We start from the raw sequence: 16,930 nt of genomic DNA on the forward strand, positions 1-16,930 counted from the left end.
AAGAACTAAGGAAAAATACCATAGAAAAGTCTGGGGGTTTGGGTGGTAGAACTGGAGGAGATGACGATGTGGATGGGAGAGGCAGGTAGGGCCAGGGTATGGCCTAAGTCTCCCTTTATTTGCCTAAGGTCCTTTAATGAGAAAGGAATTTGATGGGGCCCCAAATAAGGGGTATCCTCAGATGGTTCCCTGGAAGTTGCTTCTCTAATTTTGGGGAATCATTCTCTATAGACCTGCCTGATACAACTGCTAAAAGAGCTGAGTTGACTGTGCAATGCTTGCAAAGGCCTAGTAAAAAGGCTATGCTCTTGTGCAAAAGAAAATGAGCTGCTTTTTCATCAAACTCTCATGGTCAAAGGAGTCCTTGTGCTTCAGAATGCACTCCAGAGGTGTGCAAGCTGAAGAATCTGTGTCACCTATCTAGAAAGAGAAGCAAGAAAAAGGCATCCCTTTAGTCTCCTTCCTTTGGGTGTGACTTAGGGTGGCTGGGAAGAGTGGGGCATCCCCCCTGCTGTTTTCCCTCCTTGGTGTCTGGATCCTGGCACCTTGTTTAATGTGCTGTCCATGGTTGAAGGCATGACCCTCAGCCATGGAACCAGAAAAACTAAGTGATTGGGATTAGTCACACTTACCCATGGGACTCCAGTCCTCTGCTTGCAATTTTCCTTTGACTTCATAGACTTACATGGTCTGCGTGGCTCCCAGAAAGAAGTGCCTTGGAAAAAACTACGTAATAGTCGCATTTCGGCAAGACCCCTTTAATAGAAGGGGCATACTAGATTGAACTTCATATCCTGCTATTATGGGCCATGCTAAAGCCTTTACCCTTATAGAATGGTTCCGGCTAACTTCTGGACTTTAATCCCCTTAATATTTAGGTACCATTTTAATTGGAGGCAGAATAGGTGCCTTAAAAGAACATAGAGATGGAATGGTGGTTTTCCTGCTGATGGGACAGTGTTGAGACTAAAATTTGGTTTTGGAGGACATTTCCCTCCTTGTTGAAGGCAGAGATTTCCCATTTACAGAAGCAGCATAAAACCTAGTTTCTAGTAGAGGGATGCAAAAAGGGAGGAGAATTGGGAAGTTAGAATTTTTGGCAAAGGACCAACAATGTGCCTCATGGATAGGACTTCTATTCCCCTAGTTGGTGCTGTTGACCTTGAAATGCCATGTGCACTGCAGACCAAGGGCAGAGAGTGACCTCAAAATGTCATGTGCTCTCCAGACCAAGGGCAGACAGAGATGCTCACTGTGGCGGGTAGGGGAGATGTGTTCCTAGAATATCCAAATGACATTCCCCTGAGCTATATCCCTGGTTACTACAGCATTTCCTGAGCATGCCTAACAGGATTACTTCTCTAAACTGTAAAATTCCTGTAGCATTGTATACAGAGAGAGAATAGGAGACATGGCGATCATGGACAAGAAAGGAGGAAATCATGATAGGAAAGTTAGAGATCCTGTTGCCAACACCCAATCAGGCAGTCGGAGGCTGGGGTCGGTCTAGAAGCCTTTGATAGCACCACGTGGTAGCCCCAACCAGAAATCCTCAGTTGCTGCATGACTTCTTCCAGCCCCACGTGATGTCTAGGTCCTCCATGAAAGGAAACTGGTTCAAACATGGCCAATATGCCCAGCAACCCATGGGTAATGGGGGATTCTCCATGTTTTCCCCAGGAAGCCTGTATCCCAAGTCTTGTAATGCTGGGAGCCACACTAAACTTTTTTTTTTTTTTTTTTTTTGAGACGGACTGTTGCTCTGTTGCCCAGGCTGGAGTGCAGTGGCCGGATCTCAGCTCACTGCAAACTCTGCCTCCCGGGTTTACGCCATTCTCCTGCCTCAGCCTCCCGAGTAGCTGGGACTACAGGCACCCGCCACTTCGCCTGGCTAGTTTTTTGTATTTTTTAGTAGAGACAGGGTTTCACCAGGTTAGCCAGGATGGTGTCGATCTCCTGACCTCGTGATCCACCCGTCTCGGCCTTCCAAAGTGCTGGGATTACAGACTTGAACCACCGCGCCTGGCCCACACTAACCACTTTTAAATGGCTGAAGGGGACCCAGTATTTGGTTTGATTTGATTCTAAAATGGAGGCCAAGAGCCTCAAAATAAAAAAAAGCAGAGTGGAGGTCTGCTTCTATACTCACCGTTCTGATGAGTGTACCTTGGGATCCCAAATGAGCAACAAAAATAAAGCAACACCTTTGTCTGGGGTGATACCTAAGGTGCATTGCCTCATGCCAAGAAAATTAAGGACACAGACACGCACAAGGAGTGAGTTTAGGAGTAGAGGTTTCATAGGCAAAAGAAAAGAAAGAGAAAGGAGAATAGCTCTCTCTCCTGTGAGAAAAGGGGCACCCAATTGGGAATTCCAGCCCATGGCAGAGTGCACTGGATTTTAGAAACAGGCTGAAAGAGGTGTCTGATTTACATAGGGCCCACAGATTGGTTGGACCAGGTGTGATGTTTACATAGTGCATGGGAAAGCTGGCCACTCCACCCTAATCTTCTTATGCAAATAGGCTTTCCACTCGGCTGACACCATGTTGTCTGCTCCCTACTGCACACGTGGTTGGAAAGGAAAAATGGAGCCACCATTTGAACTTGCCTAGTCCCAGGTAGACTTTTCCTATTGGCACGACTGCAGGCATTCACTCATGCAAGCTTCCAGCTTGCTTGTCTGTGTCTGCAGCTCAATTTTACAGGCTGCTCTTTGTTAGAAAAGAAAATGATTTGGGGGCTGCTTTTCATTAAAAGGAAAACCTTACCAAGGACTTCTTTACTCTCACTATCTGCCTAAATAATTTCTTTTTAATTCCTGTATCAGTTACATAATCAGTTTTAAAGCAAATACTGTTATGTGATATTGGGATATCTGGACATTTTGCCATCATAGGAGTTTATCCTTGAAGGTATTACCAAACTGCTTCCTTAGCTATAAACATCCTAGGACCATGGGTCATGACAAGCAAGGAATGTACCTTGCTAGTTTAGAGAGAAACTTGATGTGGGGGGAGGGGGTGGTTTTTAGTTACATGGATAAGTTCTTTTGCAGTGGTTTCTGAGATTTTGGTGCATCCATCACCCGAGGAGTGTACACTGTACCCACTGTGTAGTCTTTTCTCCCACACCATCCTATGGCCCTACCCTCTGAGTCCCCAATGTTCATTATATCATTCTTTTGCCTTTGCACTCTCATATAAGTGAGAACACATGACATTTGGATTTCAACTCCTGAATTACTTCACTTAGAATAATGGCCTCCAACGTCATTCAGGCTGCTGCAATTGCCATTATTTCACTTCTTTTTGTGGCTGAGTAGCGTTCTGTGGTGTATATATACATACCACATTTTCTTTTTTTTTTAATTACACTTTTTATTTTGACGTAATCATAGATCCACATGTAACTGTAAGAAATAATAAAGAGGCCAAGTGTGGTGGCTCATGCCTGTAATCCCAGCACTTTGGGAGGTGGAGACAGCAGGATCACTTGAGCCCAAGAGCTCGAGACCAACCTGGGGAACACAGCAAGACCCTGTGTCTTACAAATAAAACAATAATAATAATAATAATAATAATAAAGAGAAATGTCACACATTCTTTACCCAGTATTCTTCAACGGCATGCTACAACTACAGCATAATATCACAAGGGACACTGATATTGATATGGTCAAGACACAGAACAGTTCCACCACCACAAGGAGCCCTCATGTTACCCTTTTATAATCACACTGACCTCTCCCCACTTCCATGCCTAACCCCTGGCAACCACTAATATGTTCTCTACTTCTATTAAACTTGTCATTTCAAGAAAGTGATATGAACGGAATCATGCAGTACGTGTTCTTTTGATATTGGCTTTTTTTTTCCACTCAGCATGACTCCCTAAAGATTAAAAGATTCAGTTTATATTATTGGATGTATCTATCAATAGATTGTTGGGGTTTTTGTTTGTTTTTTTTATTATACTTTAAGTTCTAGGGTACATGTGCACAATGTGCAGGTTTATTACATGTGTATGCATGTGCCATGTTGGTGTGCTGCACCCATTAACTCGTCATTTACATTAGGTATATCCCCTAATGCTATCCCTCCCCCCTCCCCCTGCCCCACGACAAGCCCTGGTGTGTGATGTTCCCCACCCTGTGTCCAGGTGATCTCATTGTTCAATTCCCACCTGTGAGTGAGAACATGCGGTGTTTGGTTTTCTGTCCTTGCAATAGCTTGCTCAGAATGATGGTTTCCAGCTTCATCCATGTCCCTACAAAGGACATAAACTCATCCTTTTTTATGGCTGCATAGTATTCCATGATATACACCACATTTTCATTATCCACTCATTGATTGATGGACATTTGGACTGGTTCCATATTTTTGTAACTGTGAATTGTGCTGCTATAAACATGTGTGTGCAAGTGTCTTTCTCATACAATGACTTCTTTTCCTCTGGTAGATACCCAGTAGTAGAATTGCTGGATAAAATTGTAAATCTACTTTTAGTTCCCTAAGGAATCGCCATACTGTTTTCTATAGTGATTGTACTAGTTTACATTCCTGCCAGCAGTGTAAAAGTGTTCCCTTTTTACCACGTCCACACCAGCACCTATTGTTTTCTTATTTTTCAATTATGGCCACTATTGCAGAAGTAAGGTGGTATTGCATTGTGGTTTTCACTGACATTTCCCTGATAATTAGGGATGCTGAGCATTTTTTTCACATGTTTGCTGGCCATTTGTATATCCTCTTTTGAGAATTTTCTATTCCTGTACTTACCCTTCTTTTTGATGGGATTATTCATTTTCCTCTTGCTGATTTGTTTGAGTTCCTTGTAGATTCTGGACATCAGTCCTTTGTCAAATGCATAGCTTGTGAATATGTTCTCCCTCTCTGTGGGTTGTCTGTTAACTCTGCTGATTATTTCTTTTGCTATGCAGAGGCTTTTTAGCTTAATTAGGTCCCATGAATTTATTTTTGTTTTTGTTGCATTTGCTTTTAGGTTCTCGCTCATGAAGTCATTGCCTAAGCCAATGTCTAGAAGGGTTTTGTTCAGTGTTATCCTCTAGAATTTTTATGGTTTCAGGTCTTAGATTTAAGTCTTTGATCCATCTTGAGTTAATTCTTGTACACAGTGAGACATAGGATCCAGTTTCATTCTTCTACATGTGAGTTGCCAGTTATCCCAGCAGCATTTGTTGAATAGGGTGTCATTTCCCCACCTTATGTTTTCATTTCCTTTGTCAGAGATCAGTTGGCTGTAAGTATTTGGTTTTATTTCTGGGTTCTCTATTCTGTTTCATTGGTCTACGTGAGTCTTTAGGGTTTTCTGACTGTACAATCATATCTTCAGCAAACAGCAACAGTTTGACTCTCTTTGCCAATTTGGATGCCCTTTATTTCTTTCTCTTGTCTGACTGCTCTGGCTAGAACTTCCAGTACAATGTTGAATAGAAGTGGTGAAAGTGGGCATCCTTATCTTGTTTCAGTTATCAGGGGAATGATTTCTAATTTCCCTTATTCAATATAATGTTGGCTGTAGGTTTGTCATAAATGGCTTTTACTACCTTCAAGTATGCTCCTTGTATGCCAACTTTGTTGAAGGTTTTAATCATAAAGCAATGCTGGATTTTGTCAAATTTTTGTCAAATTTTTTTGTGCATGGTTAATACTAAGTGTCAACTTGATTTGAATAGAGGGATACAAAGTATTGATCCTGGGTGTGTCTGTGAGGGTGTTGCCAAAATAGATTAACATTTGAGACAGTGGGCTGGGGAAGGCAGATCCACTCTTAAACTGGTGGGCACCGTCTAATCAGCTGCCAGCAAATATAAAGCAAACAGAAAAGCAAGAAAAGGAGAGACACTGGCCTAGCCTCCCAGCCTACATCTTTCTCCCATGCTGGGTGCTTCCTGCCCTCAAACATTAGACTCCAGGTTCTTCTGTTTTGGGAATCAGGCTGGCTCTCCTTGCTCCTCAGCTTGCAGACAGCCTATTATGTGACCCTATGATTGTGTAAGTTAGTACTTAATAAGCATATATATATATATAATATATATTATATATATAATACATTATAATATATATTATTCTGTTATATTATTCTGTTAGCATTAAGTACTAACATAATATATATATAATAATTTATATATTAAGTACTAACTTACTATATATGTGTATGTATATATTCTATTAGTTCTGTCCTTCTAGAGAACCCTGACTAATACAGATTTTGGTATCAGGAGTGGTTCTAGAGGAACAGAATATTAAGGATGGAGTTCTTTCTTTGGTTTGGGGGTTTCTGGAGTTGGTTGCTTAATATGATTAGACCCAAAAATGCTAAGGACTCTACTTCTAATAGTATGAAGAACATTGATAGTCCCTGGCATGTACTGTTTAGAGAGTTATGCAAAATAAATGCATTTGACACTCCTGATTCACCGCTCCTGAGAGGCAAGTTTAGTGACTCTAAACCTAATACTTTTGACCATATGTAGAGAACCAGGGAGCATAATAAAGCTAGTTGGTTTCTCCCAAGTTCAGTGGACAAAGTGATGAAAGAAGATGATTAACTAGGGATTCTGTCTCCCAGCTTCAGAAGCAGATACTGAGCCTCAAATCTGCTAAGATTGCCCCATGAGTGAAAGTCTTATCTCCTGCAGAGAAAAAGCTGAAATTGTGGAAAGACAGACACAAGCTTTTCTCATGTGAGTGGCTGACCTGCAATGAAAGATGCATGCACAACCTCACCACGTGTCTACTGTTAAAGTGACTGGCATTGATCAGAAAAGAATGAGACCTTGCAACTTGGAATGGGGATATGTGGGAGGATCCTAATGAAGGTGGGGACACTGAGTGTGTAAACTGTGATGAAACTTTTTTGCTAGAAGAATCAGCTTCCCGTCCCCAGTACAGGCAACATCCCCTCCCCAGCCCATGCTGCCATCAGCCTTTCCACCTTTGTCTGAGAAGACAAACCCTGCACTGCCTGAGGCAACAGTGATGGCCTGCCCTGAGGCAGTTGCCAGCCAAGATAATGTTGATTCTCCTCAGGAGCCGCCCCTAACACCTCTGTTTGCTTCTAGACCTATAACTAGACTAAAGTCCCAGCAGGCCCCTAGAGGTGAGATTGAGAGTGTGACCCATGAGGAGGTGTACTACATTTGAAAAGAACTGTTTCAGTTTTCTAATTTATATCAATAGAAATGTGGAGAACAGGCATGGGAATGGATATTACAGGTGTGGGATAATGGTGGAAGGAACATAGAGTTGGATAAGGCTGAATTTATTGATTTGGGCCTAGTAAGTAAGGACTCTGCTTTTAATGTTGCAACTCAGGGAGTTAAAAAAGGTTTTAATAGTTTATTTGCTTGGTTAGTTGAAATATGGATTAAAAGATGGCCCACTGTGAGCAAGCTGGAAATGCCTGATCTCCCTTGGTTTAATGTAGAGGAAGGAATCCAAAAGCTCAGGGAGATTGGGATGGTGGAGTGGATTAGTCACTTTAGACCTACTCATCCCAGCTAGGAAGGTCCAGAACATATACCCTTGACCAATGCCTTGTGAAATAGGTTTGTGAGGGCAGCACCTGCATCTTTGAAGAGCCCTGTAATTGCTCTTCTCTGTATGTCAGAGCTAACAGTGGGAATCACAGTCACTCAACTACAAAATTTAAATACAATGGGAATAATTGGATCCCGAGGTGGTAGGGGCCAAGTGGCAGCACTCAACCATCAAAGGCAAGGTAAGTGTAGCTATCGTAATGGATAGCAGAGGCAAAGTGGCAATCAGAATAGTCCGACTCATGTAGAGCTCTGGCATTGGTTAATTAATCATGGTGTTCCTAGGAGTTAAATTGATAGGAAGCCTACTTCATTCCTAATTAATTTATACAAGCAGAAAATTTCTATGTGCAATGGGCAAAAAACTAATTTGAATTATAAAAACAAAGAATCATGGCCCCTCGGTCAATTTTCAGACTTGAGCCAGTTTACAGACCCAGAACCCCTTGAATGAAAGGGAGGCTGGGTCCCCTTGAAGAAAGACCCCACTACATTACTGACAATTTATGCAGTGAATCTTCTTTCATCCTTCTGTGAGGAGACCTCCAGCCTTTTACCAGGGTTAACTGTGCACTGGGGAGAGGAAAATGATCAGATATTTCAGGGACTACTGGACACTGGCTCTGAGGTGACGTTGATTCCAGGGGACCCAAAATGTCATTGTGGCCCTCCAGTTAAAGTAGGAGCTTATGGTAGTCAGGTAATTAATGGAGTTTTAGCTCAGTTCTGACTTACAGTGGGTACAATGAATCCCCAGACTCATCCTGTGGTCATTTCCCCACTATCGGAATGCATAATTGGCATAGAAATAGTTAGCAGCTGGCTAACTATTAGAACCCCCACATTGGCATGCTGACTGGTAGAGTGAGGGATATTATGGTGGGATAGGCCACACGGAAGCCATTGGAGCTGCCTTTACCTGGAAAAATAGTAAATCAACAACAATATCACATCCCTGGAGGGATTGCAGAGATTAGTGCCACCATCAAGAACTTGAAAGACACAGGGGTGGTGATTCTCACCACATCCCCATTCAACTCTCCCAATTGACCTGTGCAGAAGACAGACAGATCTTGGAGAATGACAGTGAATTATCATAAGCTTAACCAAGTGGTGACAACTCCAATTGCAGCTGCTGTACCAGATGTGGTTTCATTGCTTGAGCAAATTAACACATCTCCTTGTACCTGGTATGCAGCCTTTGACTTGGCAAATGCCTTTTTCTCCATTCCTGTCCATAAGGCTCACAAGAAGCAATTTGCCTTCAGCTGGCAAGGCCAGCAATATGCGTTTACTATCTTACCTAAGGGGTATATCAACAATCCAGCTTCGTGTCATAATCTGATTCAAAGAAACCTTGATCACTTTTCGCTTCTGCAAGATATCACACTGGTCCATTACCTTGATGACATTATGCTGATTGGATCTGGTGAGCAAAAAGTAGCAAACACACTGGACTTATTGATGAAACATTTGCGTGCCAGAGGATGGGAAATAAATCTGGCTAAAATTCAGGGACCTTCTACCTCAGTAAAATTCTAGGGCTCCAATGGTGTGGGACCTGTCAAGATATTCCTTCTAAGGTGAAGAATAAGTTCCTGCATTTGGCCCCTCCTACAACTAAGAAAGAGGCACAATGCCTAGTGGGCCAATTTGGATTTTGGAGGCAACACATTCCTCATTTGGGTATGTTACTCTGGCCCATTTATCAAGTGACGTGAAAGGCTGCCAGTTTTGGGTAGGGTCCAGAACAGGAGAAGGCTCTGCAACAGGTCCAGGCTGCTATGCAAGCTGCTCTGCCCTTGCGCTATATGACCCAGCAGGTCCAGTGGTGCTTGAGGTGTCAGTGTCAGATAGGGATGCTGTTTGGAGCCTCTGGCAGGCCCCTATAGGTGAATCACAGCAGAGGCCTCCAGGATTTTGGAGCAAGGCCCTGCCATCTTCTGCAGATAACTACTCTCCTTTTGAGAGACACCTCTTGGCCTGTAACTGGGCTTTAGTGGAAACTGAACATTTGACTGTGGGTCATCAAGTCACCATGCAACTGAACTGCCTATCATGAACTGGATGCTTTGTGACCCATCTAGCCATAAAGTGGGTCATGCACAGCAGCATTCCATCATCAAATGGAAGTGGCATATACATGATCAGGCTCAAGCAGATCCTGAAGGCACAAGTAAGGTACGTGAGGAAGTGGCTCAGATGCCCAGGGTCTCCACTCCTGCCACCTTGCTTTCTCTTCCTCAGCCTGCACCGATGGCCTCATGAAGAGTTCCCTATGATCAGTTGACAGAGGAACAGAAGAATAGAGCCTGGTTCACAAATTGTTCTGCACGATATGGAGGCATCACCCAAAAGTGGACAGCTGCAGCACTACAGCCCCTTCCTAGGACATCCCTGAAGGACAGCAGTGAAGGGAAATCTTCCCAGTGGGAAGAACTTTGAGCACTTCACCTGGTTGTGCACTATGCATGGAACAAGAAATGGCCAGATGTGGGATTATATACTGATTCATGGGCTGTAGCCGATGTTTTGGCTGGAGGGGCAGGGACTTGGAAGAAGCATGATTGGAAAATTGGTGGCAAAGATATTTGGGGAAGACATTTGTGGATGGGCTTCTCTGACTGGTCAAAACCCACCGAGATATTTGTATCCCATGTGAGTGCTCACCCATGGGTGATCTAAGCAGAGGAGGATTTTAATAATCAAATAGGATAACCCGTTCTGTGGACACTCAGCATGTTTTCTCAGCCACTCCTGTCATCACCCAATGGGCCCATGAACAAAGTGGCTATGGCAGCAGGGATGGAGGGTATACATGGGCTCAGCAACATAGACTTTCACCCACCAAGGCTGACCTCACTACAGCCACTTCTGAGTGAGTGCCCAATTTGCCAACAGCAAAGACCAACACCGAGCCCTCAATATGACATCATTCCTTGGGCGATCAGCCAGCTACCTGGTGACAGGTTGATTATTGGACTTCTTCCATCATGGAAAGGGCAGAGGTTTGTTTTCACTGGAATAGACACTTACTCTGGATATGGGTTTGCCTATCCTGCATGCAGTGCTTCTGCCAAAACTACCATCATGGAGTCACAGAATGCCTTGTCCACCATCATAGTATTCCACACAGCATTGCCTCTAACCAAGGCACTCACTTTATGGCTAAAGAAGTGCAGCAGTAGGCTCATGCTCATGGAATTCACTGGTCTTACCATGTTCCCCATCATCCTGAAGCAGCTGGATTGATAGAATGGTGGAATGACCTTTTGAAGTTACAATTACAATGCCATCTAGATAACAATACTTTGTAGGGATGAGGCAAAGTTATCCAGAAGGCTGTGTATGCTCTGAGTCAGTGTCCAACATATGGTAGTGTTTTTCCCATAGCCAGAATTTGTGAGTACAGGAATCAAGGATTGGAAGTGGCACCACTCAACATCACCCCTAGTGATCCACTAGCAAAATTTCTGCTTCCTGTTCCCACAACATTACATTCTGCTGGCCTAGAGGTCTTAGTTCCAGAGGGAGGAATGCTGCCACCAGGAGACACAACATCGATTTCATTAAACTGGAAGTTAAGATTGCCACCTGCATACTTTGGGCTCCTCCTATATTTAAGTCAACAGGCTATGAACGGAGTTACAGTGTTGGCTGGGGTGATCGACCCGGACTATCAAGATGAAATCAGTCTAGTACTCCACAACAGAGGTAAGGAAGAGTATGCATGGAAGATCCATTAGGATGACTCATAGTATTACCATGCCCTGTAATTAGGGTCAATGGGAAACTACAACAGCCCAATCCAGGCAGGACTACAAATGGCCCAGATCACTCAGGAATGAAGGTTTGGGCCACTCTCCACCAGGAAAAAGTTCACAACCTGCTGAGGTGCTGGCTGAAGGCAAAGGGAATAGAGAATGGGTAGTAGAAGAAGGTAGTCATTGATACCAGCTATGCCCACATGACCACCTGCAGAAACAGGGACTGTAATTGTCATGAATATTGCCTCCTTTTTCTAAAATCATGTTTGTGCATGTATACACTTGAACGAAGAAAATACCTTTATTTTATTTCCTTTGCCTTTATCATGTGACTTAAGATTTATTGACTTCATGTCATCATTTCAGTTTTATTAACTTTATGTAATAGTATTTGGGTTGGGGATTTGTGTGTTTCTAGTTGTACGAAGGATCATTGTATTATCTTAGGTGTAATTACGACCTTATTATTGTCTTTGTTTGAAGATTATATATGATCTCAGGAGAGGAGTATGGGTTCAAGTTGACAAGGGGTGGACTTGTAATGGTTAATACTCAGTGTCAGCTTGATTAGATTGAATGATACAAAGTGTTAATCCTGGGTGTGTCTGTAAGGGTATTGCCAAAAAAGATTAACATTTGAGACAGTGGGCCAGGGAAGGCAGATCCATTCTTAATCTGGTGGGCATAATCTAATCAGCTGCCAGCAAATATAAAGCAAGAAGAAAAACTTGAAAAGGAGAGAGACTGACCTACCCTCCCAGCCTACATCTTTCTCCCGTGCTGGATGCTTCCTGCCCTCGAGCATCAGATTCCAAGTTCTTCAGTTTTGAGACTTGAATTGGCTCTCCTTTCTCCTCAGCTTGCAGAGAGCCTATTGTGTGACCTTGTGATTGTGTAAGTTAACACTTAATAAACTCCTATATATATATATATATGCATACACATATGTATATGTGCTATTAGTTCTGTTCCTCTAGAGAACCCTAATATATGTATCTATTGAGATAACAAAATTATTTTTGTTTTTCATTCTGTTTATGTGATGTATCACATTTATTGACTTGCATATGTTAAACCATCCCTGCATCCCTGGTATGAAACCCACTTGATCATGGTGTATTATCTTTTTGATATGCTGTTGGATGGATTAACCAGTATTCTGTTGAGAATTTTTGCATGTAAGTTTATCAGGGATATTGGTGTGTAGTTTTCTTTTTTGGTTATGTCTTTTCCTGCTTTTGGTGTTAGAGTGATACTGGCTTCATAGAATAATTTAGGGAGGATTCCCTCTTTTTCTTTTGAAATAGTTTCAGTAAGATTGGTACCAATTCTTCTTTGAATGTCCGATAGAATTCAGTTGTGAATTCATCCGGTCCTGGACCTTTTTTGGTTGGCAATTTTTTTTATTTCTCTTTCAATCTTGCTACTTGTTATTGGTCTGTTCAGTTTCTGTTTTTTCCTGATTTAATCTGTAGGATTGTATATTTCCAGGAATTTATCAATCTATTCTAAATTGTCTAGTTTGTGTGTGTAAAGGTATTCATGGTAGCCTTGAATGACCTTTTTTATTTCTGTGGTATCAGTTGTAATATATCCTGTTTCATTTCTACTTTAGCTCATTTGGGTCTTTTCTTTTCTTAGTTAATTTCACTAATGGTCTATCAATTGCTTATCTTTTCAAAGAACCAGCTTTGTTTCATTTATCATTTTTTCATGTTTCAATTTTACTTAGTTCTGCTCAGATCTTTGTTATTTCATTTCTTTTGCTGGGTTTAAGTTTGGTTTGTTCTTGTTTCTCTAGTTCCTCGAGGTTTGACCTTAGATTGTCTTTTTGTGCTCTTTCAGACATTTTCACATAGGCATTTAATGCTATGGGCTTTCATCTTAGTACTGCTTTTGCTGTATTCCAGGGTTTTGATAGGTTATGTTACTGTTACCATTCAGTTCAAAGAATTTTTAAATTTCCATCTTGATTTTATTGTTGACCCAAAGATCATTGAAGAGCAGATTATTTAACTTCCATGTATTCACACAGTTTTGAGGGTTCCTTTCCAGTTTCAGTCCATTGTGGTCTGAGAGAGTACTTGATATAATTTTGATTTTCTTAAATTTATTGAGACTTATTTTGTGACCTATCGTATGGTCTATCTTGAAGAATGTTCCATGTGATAATGACAAAAAGGTATACTCTGCAGTTGTTAGGTAGAATGTTCTGTAAGTATCTGTTAAGTCCATTTGTTCCAGGGTATAGTTTAAGTCCATTGTGTCTTTGTTGACTTTCTTGAGGACCTGTCTAGTGCTATCAGTGAAGTATTGAAGTCCCCCACTATTATTGTGTTGCCACCTGTCTCATTTATTAGCTCTAGTAATAATCGTTTTATAAATTTGGAACCCCTAGTGTTAGGTGCATATATATTAAGGATTGCGATACTTTCCTGTTAGACTAATCCTTTTATCATTATATAGTGTTCCTCTTTGTCTTTTTTTCAAAATTGTTGTTACTTTAAAGGCTGTTTTGTCTGATATAACAATAGCTACTTCTGCTCACCTTTGGCTTCCATTTGCATGGAATAGTTCCACCCCTTTACCTTCAGTTTATGTGAGTCCTTATGTGTTAGGCATTCTCTTGAAGACAGCAGATACTTGATTGGTGGATTTTTACCAATTCTGCCAATCTGTATCTTTTAAGTGGAGCATTTAGATTATTGACATTCAACATTAGCGTTGAGATGTGAGGTACTATTTTATTCATCGTGCAGGCTGTTGCCTTAATACCTTGTTTTTTCCATTTCTTAGTGTTGTTGAAGAGTGATGGCTAAATCTAAATGTATCCAGCGTAATTCACCTACACTTAGTTTTCTAGATAATTGAGTTGGATGGCCCCATTTTAATAATGATAAACATGAAATTCTAAACCCAATAACATCTTGGAGAGATGATTTGTTTTTTTCCTAAAGGAAATGTCTCAAACTGCTTTCTAGACAGCCTCACAAAACATCTAGAATGTATAAATCCGACTTTCATAATGCATTAATGATACAGTTTGGCTGTATTCCCACCCAAATCTCATCTTGAATTGTAGTTCCCATAATTTCCATGTGTCATGTGAGAAATGTGGCAGGAGGTAATTGAATTATGGGGGCAGATCCCCCATGCTGTTCTCATGATAGTGAGTGATTCTCATGAGATCTGATGCTTTTATAAGCATCTGACATTTCCCCTGATTGCACTCATTCTCTCTCCTGCTGCCTTGTGACAAGGTGCCTTCTGCCATGATTATAAGTTTCCTAAGGCCTCCCCAGCAGTGTTGAATTGTAAGTCAATTAAACCTCTCTTGTTTATAAATTACCCAGCCTCGGGTATTTCTTCATAGCAGTGTGAGAATGGACTAATACAGTAAATTGGTACCAGGAGTGGGGTGCTACTATGAAGATACCCAGGAATGTGGAAGTGACTTTAGAACTGGGTAACAAGCAGAGGCTGAGGCAGGTTAGAGGGCTCAGAAGAAGACATGAAATGTGGGAAAGTTTGGAACTTCCTAGAGACTTGGAGGGCTCTGAAGACAGGAAGATATGGGAAAGCTTGACACTTCCTAAAGACTTGTAGAATGGTTTTGACCAAAATGCTAATAGTAATATGGACAATGAAGTCCAGGCTAAGGTGGCCTCCAATGGAGATGAGAAACTTGTTGGGAGCAGGAATAAAGGTGATTTATGCTTTAGCAATGAGACTGGCAGCATTTTGCTTCTGCCCTAGAGATATGTGGAACTTTGAACTTGAAAGAGATGATTTAGTGTATCTGCCAGAAGAAATTTCTAAGCAGCAAAGTGTTCAAGAGGAAGCAGAGAATAAAAGTTTGAAAAATTTGCATCTTGATGATGCAACAGAAAATAAAAACCCATTTTCTGGAGAGAAATTAAAGTCCGCTGCAGAAATTGGCATCAGTAAGGGGGAGCTCAATGTTAATCACCAAGACAATGGGGAAAATGTCTCCAGGGAATGTCAGAAACCTTCACAGCAACCTCTCCCATCACAAGCCCAGAGGCCATACTTAAGTGAAAAAAATCAACCACAGAAGATGACATTATAATAGGCTTACTACAGTAGAGGAAGGTGCTAAGTGTTTCTCATCATTGGTGCTTTTGTTAAAATGGGGAGGGTTTACTGAGTGAGTGGGCAGTGGGTGGTGGTGGTAACAACCACATTCTCTCACTGTGCCCCAACACTTTTGAGGCAAGTTCCCATTTCTCCATTAGATAATGTCTTCTCCACATGCAGAAAATGTAGTCTCATAGCTTCCCTATTGGGTGCCAGACTGTTGGCATTTCATTTTTTTTTTTTTTTTTTTTTTTTTTTTTTTTTTTTTTTTTTTTTTTGAGACAGAGTCTTGCTCTGTCGCCCAAGCTGGAGTGCAGTGGCCAGATCTCAGCTCACTGCAAGCTCCGCCTCTCGGGTTTAGGCCATTCTTCTGCCTCAGCCTCCCGAGTAGCTGGGACTACAGGCACCCACCACCTCGCCCGGCTAGTTTTTTGTATTTTTTAGTAGAGATGGGGTTTCACCGTGTTAGCCAGGATGGTCTCAATCTCCTGACCTTGTGATCCACCCGTCTCAGCCTCCCAAAGTGCTGGGATTACAGGCTTGAGCCACCACGCCTGGCCTCATTATTTTTTTAATCAGAGACATGAATATCTTTTTTCTTAGTTGATTTCTAAGACTTCAAGGTTCTTTTTGGGAAGAAGTTACTTGAGGAGGCTCCTTGGTGGACCACGGGGTCCCTCCTAGGGATTTATTTGGTGCCCCTGGTGTGGGTGACTATCTCCCTGAGTCTCAAAAGACAACACATTCTGCTGGGTACCCAGAGGTAGGGACAGATGCTAACAGCTCCATCTTACAAGTGCAACATGAAATGTAAGGTCAGGGAATCTCTTAACTTTTTTTTCTTGAAGAACCTCACATTTAGCTTCTTGACTCAAAATCATTTTGTGGATTTGAACAGGTTTCCTCTGCAGTGTACTGTCTGTAGGGGAATACATTGAAAACACAGTTCATTTTCAGATACTCAATGGGATAGAAAAGTTGAATTGTTTGCTTGCTTGCAGTGAGCACAGAGGAATTTGCTGTCCCAAACCACTGGGACATTTTTAGGAGCACCATCCTCTTCAAGAGGGCTTGAGTAAGGTCGGTGAGGAATTAACATGCAGCGTATTGGCAGCTCCAGGATTGAGCAGGGAGACACACATGTCTTTCTGATGTATGAAGTTCTGAGGGCATTTTACAAAGTACTTGTTCACTGAGCAGGTGTTTCCACTACTTGCAATAAGTCAGCAGGTATGGAAGCCACTTTTCCATCTACCAACCACAGATGAGAAGATGAACATGAAGTGTTCTGAAAGAAAGCAGAAAAGGCCCTTTCCATGAATTTTCCTAATTTTTAGAATTCTCTTAACACGCCTGAAGTTACAACCACATTCTTTTCTAGCAGCTTCACTTCTAAGTGAGAAAATCATCAAAAGGGTATTTAGTACTCAAGTGGTGGACACAGGATAAATGCTGAAAATCAGTGCTCGATTCGAAGATAGTGATGTTCCAGGATGTTGGAGT

This window comes from Rhinopithecus roxellana, chromosome 4 (assembly GCF_007565055.1).
Source record: "Rhinopithecus roxellana isolate Shanxi Qingling chromosome 4, ASM756505v1, whole genome shotgun sequence".
Lineage (NCBI taxonomy): Eukaryota > Metazoa > Chordata > Mammalia > Primates > Cercopithecidae > Rhinopithecus > Rhinopithecus roxellana.